The sequence below is a fragment of the Lolium perenne genome, chromosome 4, assembly GCF_019359855.2.
Source record: "Lolium perenne isolate Kyuss_39 chromosome 4, Kyuss_2.0, whole genome shotgun sequence".
NCBI classification, from domain to species: Eukaryota; Viridiplantae; Streptophyta; class Magnoliopsida; order Poales; family Poaceae; genus Lolium; species Lolium perenne.
In genome coordinates this window covers 121464406-121482584 of record NC_067247.2, presented here as the reverse complement: position 1 = coordinate 121482584, position 18179 = coordinate 121464406, and positions in this window count along the sequence as shown.

Below are 18179 nucleotides of genomic sequence, written 5' to 3'. Positions count from 1 at the left end.
CTTACGGATGACGTTCCCAAACGCGTCTAACAATGAAGCAAAATACGAAGCAGTTATCCATGGGATGAAGATGGCAAAGGTTTGCGGCGCAACTCGATTAAAAATCTTTGGCGACTCACAATTGGTGGCTCAACAGGTGATGAATCAATGTGATGCAGTCAATGATAGTATGATAGCATACAAAGAAGTGTATAAAGAGCTCGAGAAGTTATTCGACGGGTGCGAAGTAAATCACATCAGCAGGCTCAGCAACGATGAAGCCGATGTTCTCGCAAACATTGGGTCACAATGTCTCGCAATTCCACCTGGCGTGTTTTGGGAGGAAATAGCTGAAAGATCAACCAAGGCGAAGAAACAGCAGAAGAAGGAGAAGGAAGAGAAATCCTCGGGGGCTAAAGAAGTACCGTCTGGAGAAGAGGAGGAACCGAAGGTAATAATGATGATACAAATTCCTTGGATGCAGGCGTACATAGCATATATCTCGAGACAGGAACTACCCGACGATCCAGTTGAAGCAAGGCGAGTTATTAGGCGTTCTAAAGCCTTTACTGTGGTCAAAGGAGAGCTATACAAGTGAAGTATTTCGGGAGTGTTACAAAGATGTGTCACACCTAAGGAAGGAAGGCTAATTCTGAAGGACGTACTCGAAGGAGTATGTGGACATCATGCGAGCAGCCGAGCTATAGCAGCCAAGGTTTTCAGAGCAGGATTTTATTGGTTGACAGCAATCGAGGATGCAAAAGACATAGTTCGTACTTGCGACGCGTGATGTCTACGCACGCTTCTATTCCTGTAGACTGTGTTGGGCCTCCAAGAGCAGAGGTTTGTAGAACAGCAGCAAGTTTCCCTTAAGTGAATCACTCGAGGTTTATCGAACTCAGGGAGGTAGAGGTCAAAGATATCCCTCTCAAGCAACCCTGCAATTATGATACAAGAAGTCTCTTGTGTCCCCAACACACCTAATACACTCGTCCGATGAATAGGTGCACTAGTTTGGCGAAGAGATAGTGAAATACAAGTAATATGGATGATTATAAATAGTAATTGAAATCTGAAATAAAGATAGCAGCAAGCAAACATGTAACGGAACTTGTTGGAAACGGTGTTTCAATGCTTAGAAACAAGGCCTAGGGATCATACTTTCACTAGTGGACACTCTCAACATTGATCACATAACTGAATAAATAAATGCTACTTTTAAACACTCTCTTGTTGGATAACAAACACCATTCATCGTGTAGGGCTACAAAAGCACACCTCAAGCCGGAGTAAACAAGCTCCACAACGTCCGGAGTTCATATTAAACTAACCTCTAGAGTGCATAATAGACCGTTGCAAATTAGACCGAGTACTAACATAGCATACACACTGTCAACAATAGCTATGGAAGGGGGAATAGATCGCATCAATACTATCATAGTAATAGTTAAGTTCATAATCTACAAGAGATTACAATCATAACCTATGCCAAGTACTACATGATGCACACAGTGTCAACATTGCATCATGGAGGAGGAATAGAATACTTTAATAACATCACTAGAGTAGCACATAGATTAATAGTGATACAAAGCTCATGATCACATAAAGATCACATGGGAGAGAGAGATGAACCACATAGCTACCGGTAGAGCCCTTAGCCTCGGGGGAGAACTACTCCCTCCTCATCATGGGAGACAACAATGGCGATGAAGATGGCGATGGAGTCGATGGAGATGGCTTCGGGGGCAATTCCCCGTCCCGACGGCGTGCCGGAACAGAGACTTATGTCCCCCGAAATGGAGTTTCGCGATGGCGGCGGCGTCCCTGGAGTCTTTCTGGAGTTTCGTCAATTGGTGTCGGGTTTTTAGGTCACGAGGGATTTTATAGGCGAAGAGGCGGCGCGAGGGGGTGCCTGGGGGGCCCACCCCATAGGGCGGCGCGCCCCCCTCCTTGTCCGCGCCAGCCTATGGTGTGGGGGCCCTGGGCCTCCACTCCGTCCCCCCTTCGGTGTTCTGGTCCGTCTCGGTGAAATAAGATATTTGGCTTTTGTTTCGTCGAATTCCGAGAATATTGCCCGAACAGCCTTTCTGGAACCAAAAACAGCAGAAAACAGAAACTGGCACTTCGGCATCTTGTTAATAGGTTAGTTCCGGAAAATGCATAAAATCATTATAAAGTGTGAGCAAAACATGTAGGTATTGTCATAAAACTAGCATGGAACATCAGAAATTATAGATACGTTGGAGACGTATCAAGCATCCCCAAGCTTAGTTTCTACTCGCCCTCGAGTAGGTAAACGATAACAAGGATAATTTCTGAAGTGACATGCTACTATCATAATCTTGATCAATACTATTGTAAAGCATATGAGATGAATGAAGTGATTCGAAGCAATGGTAAAGATAATGACTAAACAACTGAATCATATAGCAAAGACTTTTCATGAATAGTACTTTCAAGACAAGCATCAATAAGTCTTGCATAGGAGTTAACTCATAAAGCAATAAATTCTTAGTAGAAAGTTTTGAAGCAACACAAAGGAAGATATAAGTTTCAGCAGTTGCTTTCAACTTCAACATGTATATCTCATGGATGATTGTCAACACAAAGTAATATGATGAATGCAAATAAGCAAGTATGTAGGAATCAATGCACACGGTTGACACAAGTGTTTTCTTCTAAGATAGAAAGAAGTAGGTAAACTGACTCAACATAAAGTAAAAGAAAGGCCCTTCGCAGAGGGAAGCATGGATTACTATTTTTGTGCTAGAGCTTTTTATTTTGACAACATAGAAACAATTTTGTCAACGGTAGTAATAATTCATATGTGTTATGCATAAGACATCCTATAAGTTGCAAGCCTCATGCATCGAATACCAATAGTGCTCGCACCTTGTCCTAATTAGCTCGGATTTCCATGGATTATCATTGCATTACATATGTTTCAACCAAGTGTCACAAAGGGGTACCTCTATGCCGCCTGTACAAAGGTCCAAGGAGATAGATTGCATTTGATTTCTCATTTTTGATAGATCTCAACTAAGGACATCCATACCGGGAGAACATAGAAAACAGATAATGGACTCCTCTTTAATGCATAAGCATTCAACAACAGATAATATTCTCATAAGAGATTGAGGATTAATGTCCAAACTGAAACTTCCACCATGATTCATGGCTTTGGTTAGCGGCCCAATGTTCTTCTCTAACAATATGCATACTCAAACCATTTGATCATGATAAATCACCCTTACTTCAGACAAGACGAACATGCATAGCAACTCACATGATATTCAACAAAGGTGTAATAGTTGACGGCATCCCCAGAAACATGGTTACCGCTCAACAAGCAACTTATAAGAAATAAGATACATAAGCTACATATTCTTTACCACAATAGTTTTTAAGCTATTTTTTCCATGAGCTATGCATTGTAAAGACAAGGAATGAAATTTTAAAGGTAGCACTCAAGCAATTTACTTTGGAATGGCAGAGAAATACCACATAGTGGGTAGGTATGGTGGACACAAATGGCATAGGTTTTGGCTCAAGGTTTTGGATGCACGAGAAGTATTCCCTCTCAGTACAAGGCTTTGGCTAGCAAGGTTGTTTGAAGCAAACACAAGTATGAACCGGTACAGCAAAACTTACATAAGAACATATTGCAAGCATTATAAGACTCTACACTGTCTTCCTTGTTGTTCAAACACTTTACCAGAAAATATCTAGACTTTTAGAGAGACCACTCATGCAAACAAAATTTCAACAAGCTCTACAGTAATTCTCCACTAATTGGTGCAATCTTCATGATGCAAGAGCTTAAACATGATCTATTTGAGAGCTCAAAACAATTGCCAAGTATAAAAATATTCGAGACCATGTACCAATTACCACATGAAGCATTTTCTGTTTCCAACCAAATAGCAATAAATGCAGCAGCTTTTAACTTTTGCCATTGAGCATTAAAAGTAAAACGAAGAACACAAGTGTTCAATATGAAAAAGCGGAGCGTGTCTCTCTCCCACACATGGATTGCTAGGATCCAATTTATTCAGAGAATGAAAATAACAAAACGAAAATAAAACACACAGACGCTCCAAGTAAAGCACATAAGATGTGACCGAATAAAAATATAGTTTCACTAGAGGTGACCTGATAAGTTGTCGATGAAGAAGGGGATGCCTTGGGCATCCCCAATCTTAGATGTTTGAGTCTTATTGAAATATGTAGGGATGAACCACCGGGGGCATCCCCAAGCTTAGACTTTTCACTCTTCTTGATCGTATTATATTATCCTCCTCTCTTGATCCTTGAAAACTTCCTCCACACCAAACTTCTCATAAACTTCATTACAGGGGTTAGTACTCAAAAAACTTTAATCCACTTTGGTCCTGTAGTGACACATTGCAAGAACTCAATAAAACATTAGCTACAGCTCTCCAAGTCTAGAAATCCTTGCTTAAAGTCCACAAGAGACAATGCAAAAAAAAAACAGAGGCATAATCTGTCAAAACAGAACAGCCAGTAAAGACGAATTTTGAAGAGGTACTTCCGTTGCTCAAATCAGAAAACTCAAAACTAATGAAAGTTGCATACATATCTGACGAACACGCATGAAAATTGGCAGATTTTTCTGAGTTTCCTACAGAGAGGCCTACTCAAATTCGTGACAGATAGAAATCTGTTTCTGTGCAGAAATCCAAATCTAGCATCAACTTTCTATTAGAGACTTTACTTGGCACAACATTGCAATAAAATAAAGATAAGTAGAGGTTTCTACAGTAGTAACAACTTCCGAGACACAATAAAACAGTAGAAAAATAAAAACATGGGTTATCTCCCAAGAAGTGCTTTCTTTATAGCCATTAAGATGGGCTCAGCAATTTTAATGATGCTCACATAAGAAATAAGGGTTGAAGCAAAAGAGAGCATCAAAAAGAAAATTCAAAACAAATTTAAGCCTAACCCGCTTCCTATGCATAGGAATCTTTTACACAAATAAATTCATGAAGAACAAAGTGACAAGCATAGGAAGATAAAACACGAGTAACTTCAAGATTCTCAACATGAAGAGGGGAAACTTAATATTATTAAGATGCATATAACCATGTTTCCCTCTCTCATAATAACCTTCAGTAGCATCATTGATGAAATCCACAATATAACCATCACTTAAAACATTCTTATCATGGTTCATATGCATAAAAGTATCATTAATTTTGGCATAAGAGGAATTCTTCTCATTAATAGTAATTGGAGCAGGATCATTATCAAGAATTTGAACATGATAAACAAGTTGCATACTAAGGGAATTGTTTTTGGCAATCCCATCATAACTATGACAAGTTTCATAAGGGTAATTATAACCTAGGTCATAGCATTCTTTATAATAATTGTCAAAGATTGGAGGCATAGTGTCATCATAAGAAATAGAATAGTTATCTTCCACAGTATGTTCATCTATAACCTTACCATCATTGTTACTAGAAGGAGATGTATCAAACATATAATCATCAGTAGCTAAAGGATTTTCAAACACCTCATCCCCAAGCTTAGAGCTTTCTATATCATTATGGGAAGAAGCATGGATAGTACTAATACTATGGCAATTATTAACATCATCATTTTCAGAATTAGTTTCCCAGAGATTTTCAATATCAAAAGTAGTGTGCTCTTTCAAATCATGATCTCTAATGTAGGTAAAGGGCATAGGAAGATCATTGTACTCAGATTCATTATCATAATAATCATTAGGAGCAACATACTTACGGTTACCTATCGTTATCTCATACACGCGGGGATATGCAGTTACCTCTTTCTTTTTATTTCCCCTCTTCTTCTTCTTTGTTCCCTTCTTCTTCTTCTTTTCCTTCTCCTCGTTCCCTTCTTTAGGAGTCAGAGGCTTGAAGGGAGGCTCCTCATAACCTGATTTGTTTCCAGAAACAATAGAAGAAACTTGGGAGGATTCCTCCTTTTCATTAATAAGTTTAAAATCACAGCGGTCCTATCATATTTTGGCAAAGTGTCATATTCTAAAATATTCTGTATGTAAGTATTTGTATGGCAATTATCAATGCAATAATAAAGACACCCATGCAAGACACTATTAATATCAAGATCACTCATATTTAACAAAGAAATTTTTCTTGATAACTCTTCACACTTCAAAAATAAAGTAAGTTCATCATGTTGATTAGGAGTAATTTCATCATCACAATACAAATTTGCAGCACTCATGGGGTTCGAATTATCATTGGAGGAGCATTGAAAATTAAAATGACCCACTCTATGGCAAAGTTCACAAATATAAGGATACAATATTCATCTTCGATTTGATTAATTCCACAAGGTCTATGCATTCCACAAAAATTAACATGCTTATAAGAAATAGTATTTTCAGAAGTTTGGGCATGTTTATTGCAATCATTAACAACAATTTCATTTTCCATGCAAGTGTCTTTAAAAGGTTCATGATACATGTACCAATTTTCTTTAGGAACATTAATATGAGAAGCAAAGGCTCTATAGCAATCGACCATAATTTGAGGATCAAGACCATATTTAGCACTAAGCTCTTGAAAATCAACAATTTCAATGAAAGACTTAATGCATTCATATTCATAGTTTATACCTGATTCTTTACCTTTGTCGTTCTCCCAATCTTCAGCGTTCTCCTGAATCCGATCAAGAAGGTCCCATTTAAACTCTTCCTTGTTGCGCGTGAATGATCCAGAACAAGTAGTATCCAGCAAGGTTTTATCTTGAAAAGAAAGTCTTGCATAGAAATTATCAATGATGACAATACCAGGAAGCTCATGCATGGGGCATTTGAGCATTAAAGACTTCAATCTCCCCCATGCTTGGGCAATACTCTCTCCATCATGAGGCCAGAAATTATATATGCGGTTTCGGACTTTGTGAATTTCACTTGGAGGATAGAATTTAGAATAAAATAGAGGCATAATATCCTCCCAATCAAGAGAATGCCTATTCTTCAGCAATTTATATCAATGCGCCGCTTTACCAGACAGCGACATAGAGAATAGTTTCTTTCTCGCTTCATCCATGGAGATACCTGCACACTTGAATAACCCACATAATTCATGCAACAACAGTAAATGATCTCCAGGATGGACAGTTCCATCCCCTTCATAGCGGTTATCCATAACATGTTCAATAATTTTAATAGGTATTTTATATGGAATACTTTCAACAGGTGGATTTAAAATATCACAAGCACCATTAGAGTTATCGCATATGGGAGATAAAGTATTATCAGAGCAAATTTTCTCCCCTAAAGCTGGGAAGCTAAAAAGATCATAAAAACTAGCTTCGCCAAGCTTAGACTTTTCCATAACATTAGCAGTAATTGCGTTCATACTAATAACATTGCTACTAGCATGCAAATAAGGTTCCATAGGTTTTTAAATTTTTGCATCAAACAATTCATGTCTTAACTCAGGAAATAGATTAAAAAGCTCACCATTGTTTTCCATTATGCCTAACTAGTGAAAAATGAAAACAAGAAACAAAAAAAAACGCAATTGCAGGATCTAAAGGAAATAGCTTCGAGCACTCACACACCGGCAACAGTGCTAGGAAATAGCTTAGTAGTCGGAGGATGTGAATACCTTTTACCTTACCTCCCCGGCAACGACGCCAGAAAATAGCTTGATGTCTACGCACGCTTCTATTCCTGTAGACTGTGTTAGGCCTCCAATAGCAGAGGTTTGTAGAACAGCAGCAAGTTTCCCTTAAGTGAATCACCCAAGGTTTATCGAACTCAGGGAGGTAGAGGTCAAAGATATCCCTCTCAAGCAACCCTGCAATTACGATACAAGAAGTCTCTTGTGTCCCCAACACACCTAATACACTCGTCAGATGTATAGGTGCACTAGTTCGGCGAAGAGATAGTGAAATACAAGTAATATGGATGATTATAAATAGTAATTGAAATCTAAAATAAAGATGGCAGCAAGCAAACATGTAACGGAACTTGTTGGAAACGGTGTTTCAATGCTTAGAAACAAGGCCTAGGGATCATACTTTCACTAGTGGACACTCTCAACATTGATCACATAACTGAATAAATAAATGCTACTTTTAAACACTCTCTTGTTGGATAACAAACACCATTCATCGTGTAGGGCTACAAAAGCACACCTCAAGCCGGAGTAAACAAGCTCCACAACGTCCGGAGTTCATATTAAAGTAACCTCTAGAGTGCATAATAGACCGTTGCAATTTAGACCGAGTAATAACATAGTATACACACTGTCAACAATAGCTATGAAAGGGGGAATAGATCGCATCAATACTATCATAGTAATAGTTAACTTCATAATCTACAAGAGATTACAATCATAACCTATGCCAAGTACTACATGATGCACACACTGTCAACATTACATCATGGAGGAGGAATAGAATACTTTAATAACATCACTAGAGTAGCACATAGATTAATAGTGATACAAAGCTCATGATCACATAAAGATCACATGGGAGAGAGAGATGAACCACATAGCTACCGGTAGAGCCCTTAGCCTCGGGGGAGAACTACTCCCTCCTCATCATGGGAGACAGCAATGGCGATGAAGATGGCAATGGAGTCGATGGAGATGGCTTCGGGGGCAATTCCCCGTCCCGGCGGCGTGCCGGAACAGAGACTCCTGTCCCCCGAAACGGAGTTTCGCGATGGCGGCGGCATCCCTGGAGTCTTTCTGGAGTTTCGTCAATTGGTGTCAGGTTTTTAGGTCCCGAGGGATTTTATAGGCGAAGAGGCAGCGCGAGGGGGTGCCTGGGGGGCCCACCCCATAGGGCAGCGCGCCCCCCTCCTTGGCCGCGCCAGCCTATGGTGTGGGTGTTGGAGATATGCCCAAGAGGCAATAATAAAATGGTTATTATAATATATCTTTGTGTTTATGATAATGTTTACATACCATGCTATAATTGTATTAACCGAAACATTGATACATGTGTGTTATGTGAACAACAAGGAGTCCCTAGTAAGCCTCTTGTATAACTAGCTTGTTGATTAATAGATGATCATGGTTTCGTGATCATGAACATTGGATGTTATTAATAACAAGGTTATGTCATTATATGAATGATGTAATGGACACACCCAATTAAGCGTAGCATAAGATCACGTCATTAAGTTATTTGCTATAAGCTTTCGATACATAGTTACCTAGTCCTTATGACCATGAGATCATGTAAATCACTTATACCGGAAAGGTACTTTGATTACATCAAACGCCACTGCGTAAATGGGTGGTTATAAAGGTGGGATTAAGTATCCGGAAAGTATGAGTTGAGGCATATGGATCAACAGTGGGATTTGTCCATCCCGATGACGGATAGATATACTCTGGGCCCTCTCGGTGGAATGTCGTCTATTGTCTTGCAAGCATATGAATAAGTTCATAAGAGACCACATACCACTAGCATTTAGTAAAGAGTACTTGTCAGGAGACGAGGTTGAACAAGGTATAGAGTGATACCGATGATCAAACCTCGGACAAGTAAAATATCGCGTGACAAAGGGAATTGGTATCGTATGTGAATGGTTCATTCAATCACTAAAGTCATCGTTGAATATGTGGGAGCCATTATGGATCTCCAGATCCCGCTATTGGTTATTGGTCGGAGAGAAGTCTCAACCATGTCTACATAGTTCGCGAACCGTAGGGTGACACACTTAAGGTTTGCTGTCGTTTAAAGTAGATATGGAATATGGAATGGAGTTCGAAGTTTTGTTCGGAGTCTCGGATGGGATCCAGGACATCACGAGGAGTTCCGGAATGGTCCGGAGAATAAGATTCATATATAGGAAGTCATTTTCTAGGTTTGAAAATGATCCGGTATTTTCTCTGGAAGGTTCTAGAAGGTTCTAGAAGAGTCCGGAAGAAATAAGGATGGAAGGTGGAGTCCCAGAGGGACTCCACCCACCTTGGCCGGCCAGCCTAAGGGAGGAGGATTCCCAAGTGGACTCCCCACCATGGTGGCCGGCCACCCCACCAAGGAAAGGGGGGAGTCCCACTCCCCCTAGGTTTGGTCACATGGAAGGTTTTTGTTGGGTTCTTATTCGGACACTTTGACCTAAACCTTGGGGCTTCCACCTATATAAAGAGGGGAAGAGAGGGGCTGGCCGGCCACACCCTTGCCACCATGGCCGCACCCCCTCATGGCTTCCCTAGCCGGCGCACCCTCTCCCAAACCCTAGCGGTTCCCTCCTACCTCTCTCTCCCACATAGCTTAGGCGAAGCTCTGTCGGAGATCTCCACCACCACCGCCACCACGCCGTCGTGCTGCCGGGATTCCGAGGAGGATCTACTACTTCCGCTGCCCGCTGGAACGGGGAGAAAGACGTCGTCTTCATCAACACCGAACGTGTGACCGAGTACGGAGGTGCTGCCCGATCGTGGCACCGTGATCAAGATCTTCTACGCGCTTTTGCAAGCGGCAAGTGATCGTCTACCGCAGCAATAAGAGCCTACTCTTATAGGCTTTGGAAATCTTCAAGGGTGAGTCTCGATCATCCCCTCGTTGCTCCCGTCTTCTAGATTGCATCTTGGCTTGGATTGCGTTCTCGCGGTAGGAAAATTTTTGTTTTCTATGCAACGAATCCCTACAGTGGTATCAGAGCCTTGTCTATGCATAGATGGTTCCACGAGTAGAACACAATGGTTTTGTGGGCGTTGATGCTCTTGTTGTCTTTAGTTTGAGTACTTTGCATCTTTGTGGCATAGTGGGATGAAGCGGCCCGGACTAACTTTACATGACCGCATTCATGAGACTTGTTCCTCGTTCGACATGCAACTTGTATTGCATAAGAGGCTTTGCGGGTGTCTGTCTCTCCTACTATAGTGAAGATTCAATTTACTCTTCTATTGACAACATTAGTATCACCGTTGTGGTTCATGTTCGTAGGTAGATTAGATCTCTCTCGAAAACCCTAAACCACGTAAAATATGCAAACCAAATTAGAGACGTCTAACTTGTTTTTGCAGGGTTTGGTGATGTGATATGGCCATAATGTGATGATGAATATGTATGAGATGATCATTATTGCATTGTGGCAACCGGCAGGAGCCTTATGGTTGTCTTTAAATTTCATGTTGAGTAGTATTTCAAATTAGTTGTAATAGTTGCTACATGAGGTGAACAACCATGAAGACGGCGCCATGAACCTTGACGCTACGCCGACAATGATGGAGATCATGCCCGTTGATGATGGAGATCATGTCCGTGCTTTGGTGATGAAGATCGAAGGCGCAAAGACTAAAGGGCCATATCATATCACATATGAACTGCATGTGATGTTAATCCTTTTATGCATCTTATTTTGCTTAGATCACGACGGTAGCATTATAAGATGATCCCTCACATTAATATCAAGATAATAAAGTGTTCTCCCCTCGTATGCACTGTTGTACAGTTCGTCGTTTCGAAGCATCTCGTGATGATCGGATGTGATAGACTCAACGTTCACATACAACAGGTGTAAGCCATGTTGCACACGCGGAATACATGGGTTTGCTTGACGAGCCTAGCATGTACAGACATGGCCTCGGGACAACGGAAACCGAAAGGTTGAACACGAGTCATATGGATGATATGATCAACATGTTGATATTCACCATTGAAGCTACATCATCTCACGTGATGATCGGTTTTGGTGTAGTGGATTTGGATCGTGTACCACTTAACAACTATGAGGGATGTTGTATTAAGTGGGAGTTCATTAATAATTAGATTAAAACATGAACTAATTATCATAAACTTAGCCTGAGTAGTATTTTGAATTAATTTTGTAGTATTGGCATTCGTTTACTACTATGCGCTAGTCTTGTAATTGAGATAGAAATACTGTTAAAATCTGACAAGAAACTTTACGGATTGGTACCGTATTGTTAAGAATCAAGAATTGATTAAGTCCTATTGCAAACTTTTAGTAAACCTCACATTGTTGATTCAAAGAGCTATGTTTTCAATTAGTACCTAAAGTTATCTTGTCTCCGTTCAAATCTGTTTGAAAAGTAAGGAGCTGAAAATTTAGTTTTCAGAAATAATCAAGGTATGAGATATGTGTGATATCTAAGACCTTATTGCAAGATGATAGAATATAATTTGGTGAGACTACATAAACTCATAAGTTTTATGGGAATGTACGAAGGTTGAAGACGCAAGGCATCCCAATCCTCCAACTATTGGGGCACTAACAATATTCGCATATCCATGAAGTAATCGTCCTTAGTATGCACCGTTGCAAAGACTCGTCGTATCGAAGCATCACGTGATGATCGGGTGTTATAGATTCTACGTGTGCATACAACGGGTGCAAGCCAGATTTGCACATGCGAATACTAAGATTAAACTTTATGAGCCTAGCATGTACAGACATGGTCTCAGAAAGTCATCATGATACAATGGATAAAATTATGAGTGAAATTGTTCATCATATTACAAGGTTACTAATAGTGAAATCCGGAACACTTGTCATATGATGATCAACTTCAAAGTAAGAACCTCAAGGTTATTGGTATTTGACCAACAAACCTAGAAGTTATTGATGTTGAAGTGTTTTTCTGAATAATGAGGAAAGCTAAAAGAGAAACTACAAAAGATTATTGGCAGAAAGAAAGAAAAGACTAGAAAGTCTAGCTCAGGTGTATATAAATGATATACATGTTATGGATGTATTCCTCGTTTGGTCACACAATGAAATTCTTGGGTATTTGTACCATATTGGTTGGTATGAAGTATCATACAAAACAACGCAATACAAGAATACAATGGCCTAAGTGACTGACAAGGAATATGATAGGAATACACGTCTGGAACAAAATAAAGTGTTATTATGTTCGTCGTTGGCATTCTATCTAGCCCTTAGGATTTATAATAAAGAACTTAATAATTGTTATTTTGCTCTGGTCAAATGAAAACAATGAGTTGTTCAAATTATGACATTACTCCATGTACGATGGATAAGTTATTATAAATTTTAATGGTGAAACACACACACATAATACTGATGCTAAAATGTCATAAGGCAAATGATTTGAATTCCACTTATTTGTGGAACCGCCATTTAGGTCATGTTAGAAAGGAACGCATGAAGGAACTCCATGCAAATGGATTTTTTGGAGTCATTTGATTTTTTGAATCGTTTGGCGCTTGCAAATCTTTTCTAAAGAGAATGACTAAAATACCGTTCATAGGCCAAGAGTTGAACGGGCAACTAACTTAGTGAAAACATATATGATGATGTATGTGGCTCACTGGGCATAGTTGTGTTCGGGAGATTCTTCTACTTCATGAAAACTTCCAACAATGAATTGAGTATATATATGTGGATATATTCGATAAGGGAGAAGTTTGAAACATTTGAATGAATTCAAATAAATTTTAGCATGAAGTGGAAATCATCGTAATAGAAAAGTCAAATATCTATGATTGGATCATTGGGAAAATATTTGAATTACAAGTTTTAGCGAACATCTAAGAGAGTCATGAAATTGTTCTACAACTCACATTTCTTGGAGTATCATAATGATGATATAGTATCCGGGAGATGTATCCAAACCTTGTTGGATCAATGATGAGATAAAATATTGATGCCATTATATTTTTGTGGATTATGCTTTAGTGACTACCGCTTTTACACTAAATAGAGCATCATCATGATCCGTTGAAATGACACCATACGAGTTATGGCATGGGTATGAAACCTGATAGTTTTTTCTTAAATTTTGGTATGCATAGCATAAGTAAATAAGTTTACAACCAAAATCGGATGAATGTCTTTATTGGTTACCCCAGAGATTTGATTGGGAATTCTTCCCACGAGACAAAAACAAAAGTGTGTGTCAATGTTTCTTATTTCCGAGAATTTTTTTCTAGCAAAGTATCTGAGTGGGAGGACAATAGAACTTGATAAGGTTTATGAACCTGAGCATAATGATCAGAGTAGCGCAGCATCGGAATTGGTTCCGGAAGCGGCCACGACGATCATGGCTCCCATGACTACAAAGTTTTTTAGCCATGGAGATCGAAGTACATATTGAACCTTGTAGGTATGGTTTACTTTGTGATCAAATAAATGATTTGTGGACAAAGGATTGATTTTGAACAATGATAAACCAACTACAAACAAAGAAGTTATGATGGGCCCTGACTCCGTTAAAATGGCTATACGCCATGAAATCCAAGATAGATAAATACTTTTTGAAAGTAAATAGATCTATAAAATTGATGGACATGGATGAAATATCCTTGAAGAAGCTCGACTTGTCGAAAAGTTGTTTACGACAAAGTTCAAAGAGTTGACTACGATAAGATTAGATCTTCCATAGCAATGCTTATAGTCTATGTGGATTATTCTAGTAATCACTACATATTTCTTTTATGAGATATGCTAGTAGGATGACAAAATATAATACTTAACAGAAGTATGTATTAAAGGTGTATACAAGATACAACCAAGAGTTTTGCTAGTTCATGGAATACTAGATAGGTATACGAACTTCAATTAGATGAAGTAAGTATCGCGGAGTTGGAATCTTCACCAGATGAAATAATCAAAGAGTTTTTTATTTTATCAGAAACGATGAAGAGGCTTGCATTTGCAAGAAATTAAGTGGGAGCGCTGAGACATATTTATAATACTTTATGTAGATGACATATATAGTTGGTTATAAATGATGTAATTATATACTTGATTAAAAGGTTTCATTGAGAAATTAACTTCAATGAAAGAATATGGACTAAAACATATTTAGTGTCAAGATCTATTAAGATAGATTGGAATACATAAATAAGTTTAAGTCAAAGTACATAGAATGGATATTGAAGTAGTTCAATATAGAAATATTAAAAAGGTGTTCTTTTCATGTGAAGGTTTAACAAGACTTGAGTGTATTTGACACTCCATGAGTAAAAACACATGAGTGATTTTAGATCACAAAGAATATGTACAAAAATCAGATGTCATGTGCTCTAAAGAGTTAGGAGCATATACCAGAATAATTCATGTGATGATTATTGGACAAACAGTAGGAATATCCTTGAGTACTTTAGAAGATCCAAGGATATATATATATAATTTTATATGGTGTAATGACAAACAAATCGATGTAATGTGTTGCACCGATATTAGTTTGGTCGCATATAAAAATAAAATTCAATCTCAATTAGGCTAAGTGTTGTTTAAAAGGTAGCACAATGAGATAGAAGTTGTCTATGCTAGATTTAGAAAAGTTCTAAATATTGTGACGGATTCTACAAAATAAGGCAGAGTATGTCATTGTTTTGACAGTGACAAAGGATGTTAAAGTCAAGAGGTTCTTTGAGAACTTGGTGTAGTTCCGACAGAGTCAGAACTTTGAAGCTATATTGTGTGTAACAATATTAGTGACATATTTCAGACCGCGGAATTAAGGTTCCACCAAAAGACCAAACACATTTAATGCCAACTCATTTGGAAATGAGTGATGCGTTGAGATGCAAATGAATTACAAAATACATACGGTTCTGAGCATATCAGATCCGTTGACTAAAACCTCTCCCGTGAGCAAAACATGATAAAGCACCGGAAGGCCAAAGTGTTATATCTTTACAAATGTAAACTAGATTATGACTCTAGTGCAAGTAGGAGACTGTTGGAGATATGCCCAAGAGGCAATAATAAAATGGTTATTATAATATATCTTTGTGTTTATGATAATGTTTACATACCATGCTATAATTGTATTAACCGAAACATTGATACATGTGTGTTATGTGAACAACAAGGAGTCCCTAGTAAGCCTCTTGTATAACTAGCTTGTTGATTAATAGATGATCATGGTTTCGTGATCATGAACATTGGATGTTATTAATAACAAGGTTATGTCATTATATGAATGATGTAATGGACACACCCAATTAAGCGTAGCATAAGATCACGTCATTAAGGTATGTGCTATAAGCTTTCGATACATAGTTACCTAGTCCTTATGACCATGAGATCATGTAAATCACTTATACCGGAAAGGTACTTTGATTACATCAAACGCCACTGCGTAAATGGGTGGTTATAAAGGTGGGATTAAGTATCCGGAAAGTATGAGTTGAGGCATATGGATCAACAGTGGGATTTGTCCATCCCGATGACGGATAGATATACTCTGGGCCCTCTCGGTGGAATGTCGTCTATTGTCTTGCAAGCATATGAATAAGTTCATAAGAGACCACATACCACGGTACGAGTAAAGAGTACTTGTCAGGAGACGAGGTTGAACAAGGTATAGAGTGATACCGATGATCAAACCTCGGACAAGTAAAATATCGCGTGACAAAGGGAATTGGTATCATATGTGAATGGTTCATTCCATCACTAAAGTCATCGTTGAATATGTGGGAGCCATTATGGATCTCCAGATCCCGCTATTGGTTATTGGTCGGAGAGAAGTCTCAACCATGTCTACATAGTTCGCGAACCGTAGGGTGACACACTTAAGGTTTGATGTCGTTTAAAGTAGATATGGAATATGGAATGGAGTTTGAAGTTTTGTTCAGAGTCTCGGATGGGATCCAGGACATCACGAGGAGTTCCGGAATGGTCCGGAGAATAAGATTCATATATAGGAAGTCATTTTCTAGGTTTGAAAATGATCCGGTATTTTCTCTAGAAGGTTCTAGAAGAGTCCGGAAGAAATAAGGATGGAAGGTGGAGTCCCAGAGGGACTCCACCCACCTTGGCCTGCCAGCCTAAGGGAGGAGGAGTCCCAAGTGGACTCCCCACCATGGTGGCCGGCCACCCCACCAAGGAAAGGGGGGAGTCCCACTCCCCCTAGGTTTGGTCACATGGAAGGTTTTTGTTGGGGTCTTATTCGGACACTTTGACCTAAACCTTGGGGCTTCCACCTATATAAAGAGGGGAGGAGAGGGGCTGGCCGGCCACACCCTTGCCACCATGGCCGCACCCCCTCATGGATGCCCTAGCCGGCGCACCCTCTCCCAAAACCTAGCGGTTCCCTCCTACCTCTCTCTCCCACATAGCTTAGGCGAAGCTCTGTCGGAGATCTCCACCACCACCGCCACCACGCCGTCGTGCTGTCGGGATTCCGAGGAGGATCTACTACTTCCGCTGCCCGCTGGAACGGGGAGAAGGACGTCGTCTTCATCAACACCGAACGTGTGACCGAGTAAGGAGGTGCTGCCCGATCGTGGCACCGTGATCAAGATCTTCTACGCGCTTTTGCAAGCGGCAAGTGATCGTCTACCGCAGCAATAAGAGCCTACTCTTATAGGCTTTGGAAATCTTCAAGGGTGAGTCTCGATCATCCCCTCATTGCTCCCGTCTTCTAGATTGCATCTTGGCTTAGATTGCTTTCTCGCGGTAGGAAATTTTTTGTTTTGTATGCAACGAATCCCTACAGTGGGGGCCCTGGGCCTCCACTCCGTCTCCCCTTCGGTGTTCTGGTCCGTCTCGGTGAAATAAGATATTTGGCTTTTGTTTCGTCGAATTCTGAGAATATTGCCCGAACAGCCTTTCTGGAACCAAAAACAGCAGAAAACATGAACTGGCACTTCGGCATCTTGTTAATAGGTTAGTTCCGGAAAATGCATAAAATCATTATAAAGTTTGAGCAAAACATGTAGGTATTGTCATAAAACTAGCATGGAACATCAGAAATTATAGATACGTTGGAGACGTATCAACGCGTGCCAAAGGTTTGCCGCAAAACCTCATTCTCCGGCAGCAGAGTTAGCGCCAATACCGTTGTCACGGCCTTTTGCTCAATGGGGTCTTGATATAGTGGGCAAATTACACAAGGCTTGGCCAGGAGGATACGAGTATATGCTCGTAGCTGTCGATAAGTTCACAAAGTGGATAGAAGCGAATCCGATAAATTCATCAGATGGAGCATCCGCAGTCAAGTTTGTCAAGAGTATCGTCTTTCGATTTGGAGTGCCGCATAGCATCGTTATAGATAATGGAAGCAATTTCACATCCAAGGAATTCAAGGCATATTGTGCAGAGGTAGGCATCAAACTATACTTCACTTCAGTTGCGAACCCGCAAACCAACGGTCAAGTCGAGAAAGCAAACGGCGTCATCTGCAATGGTATTAAGAAACGTTTGCTAACACCATTGGAAAAAGCTTTACACACATGGCCAGAGGAGTTGCCTAGTGTCTTATGGAGTA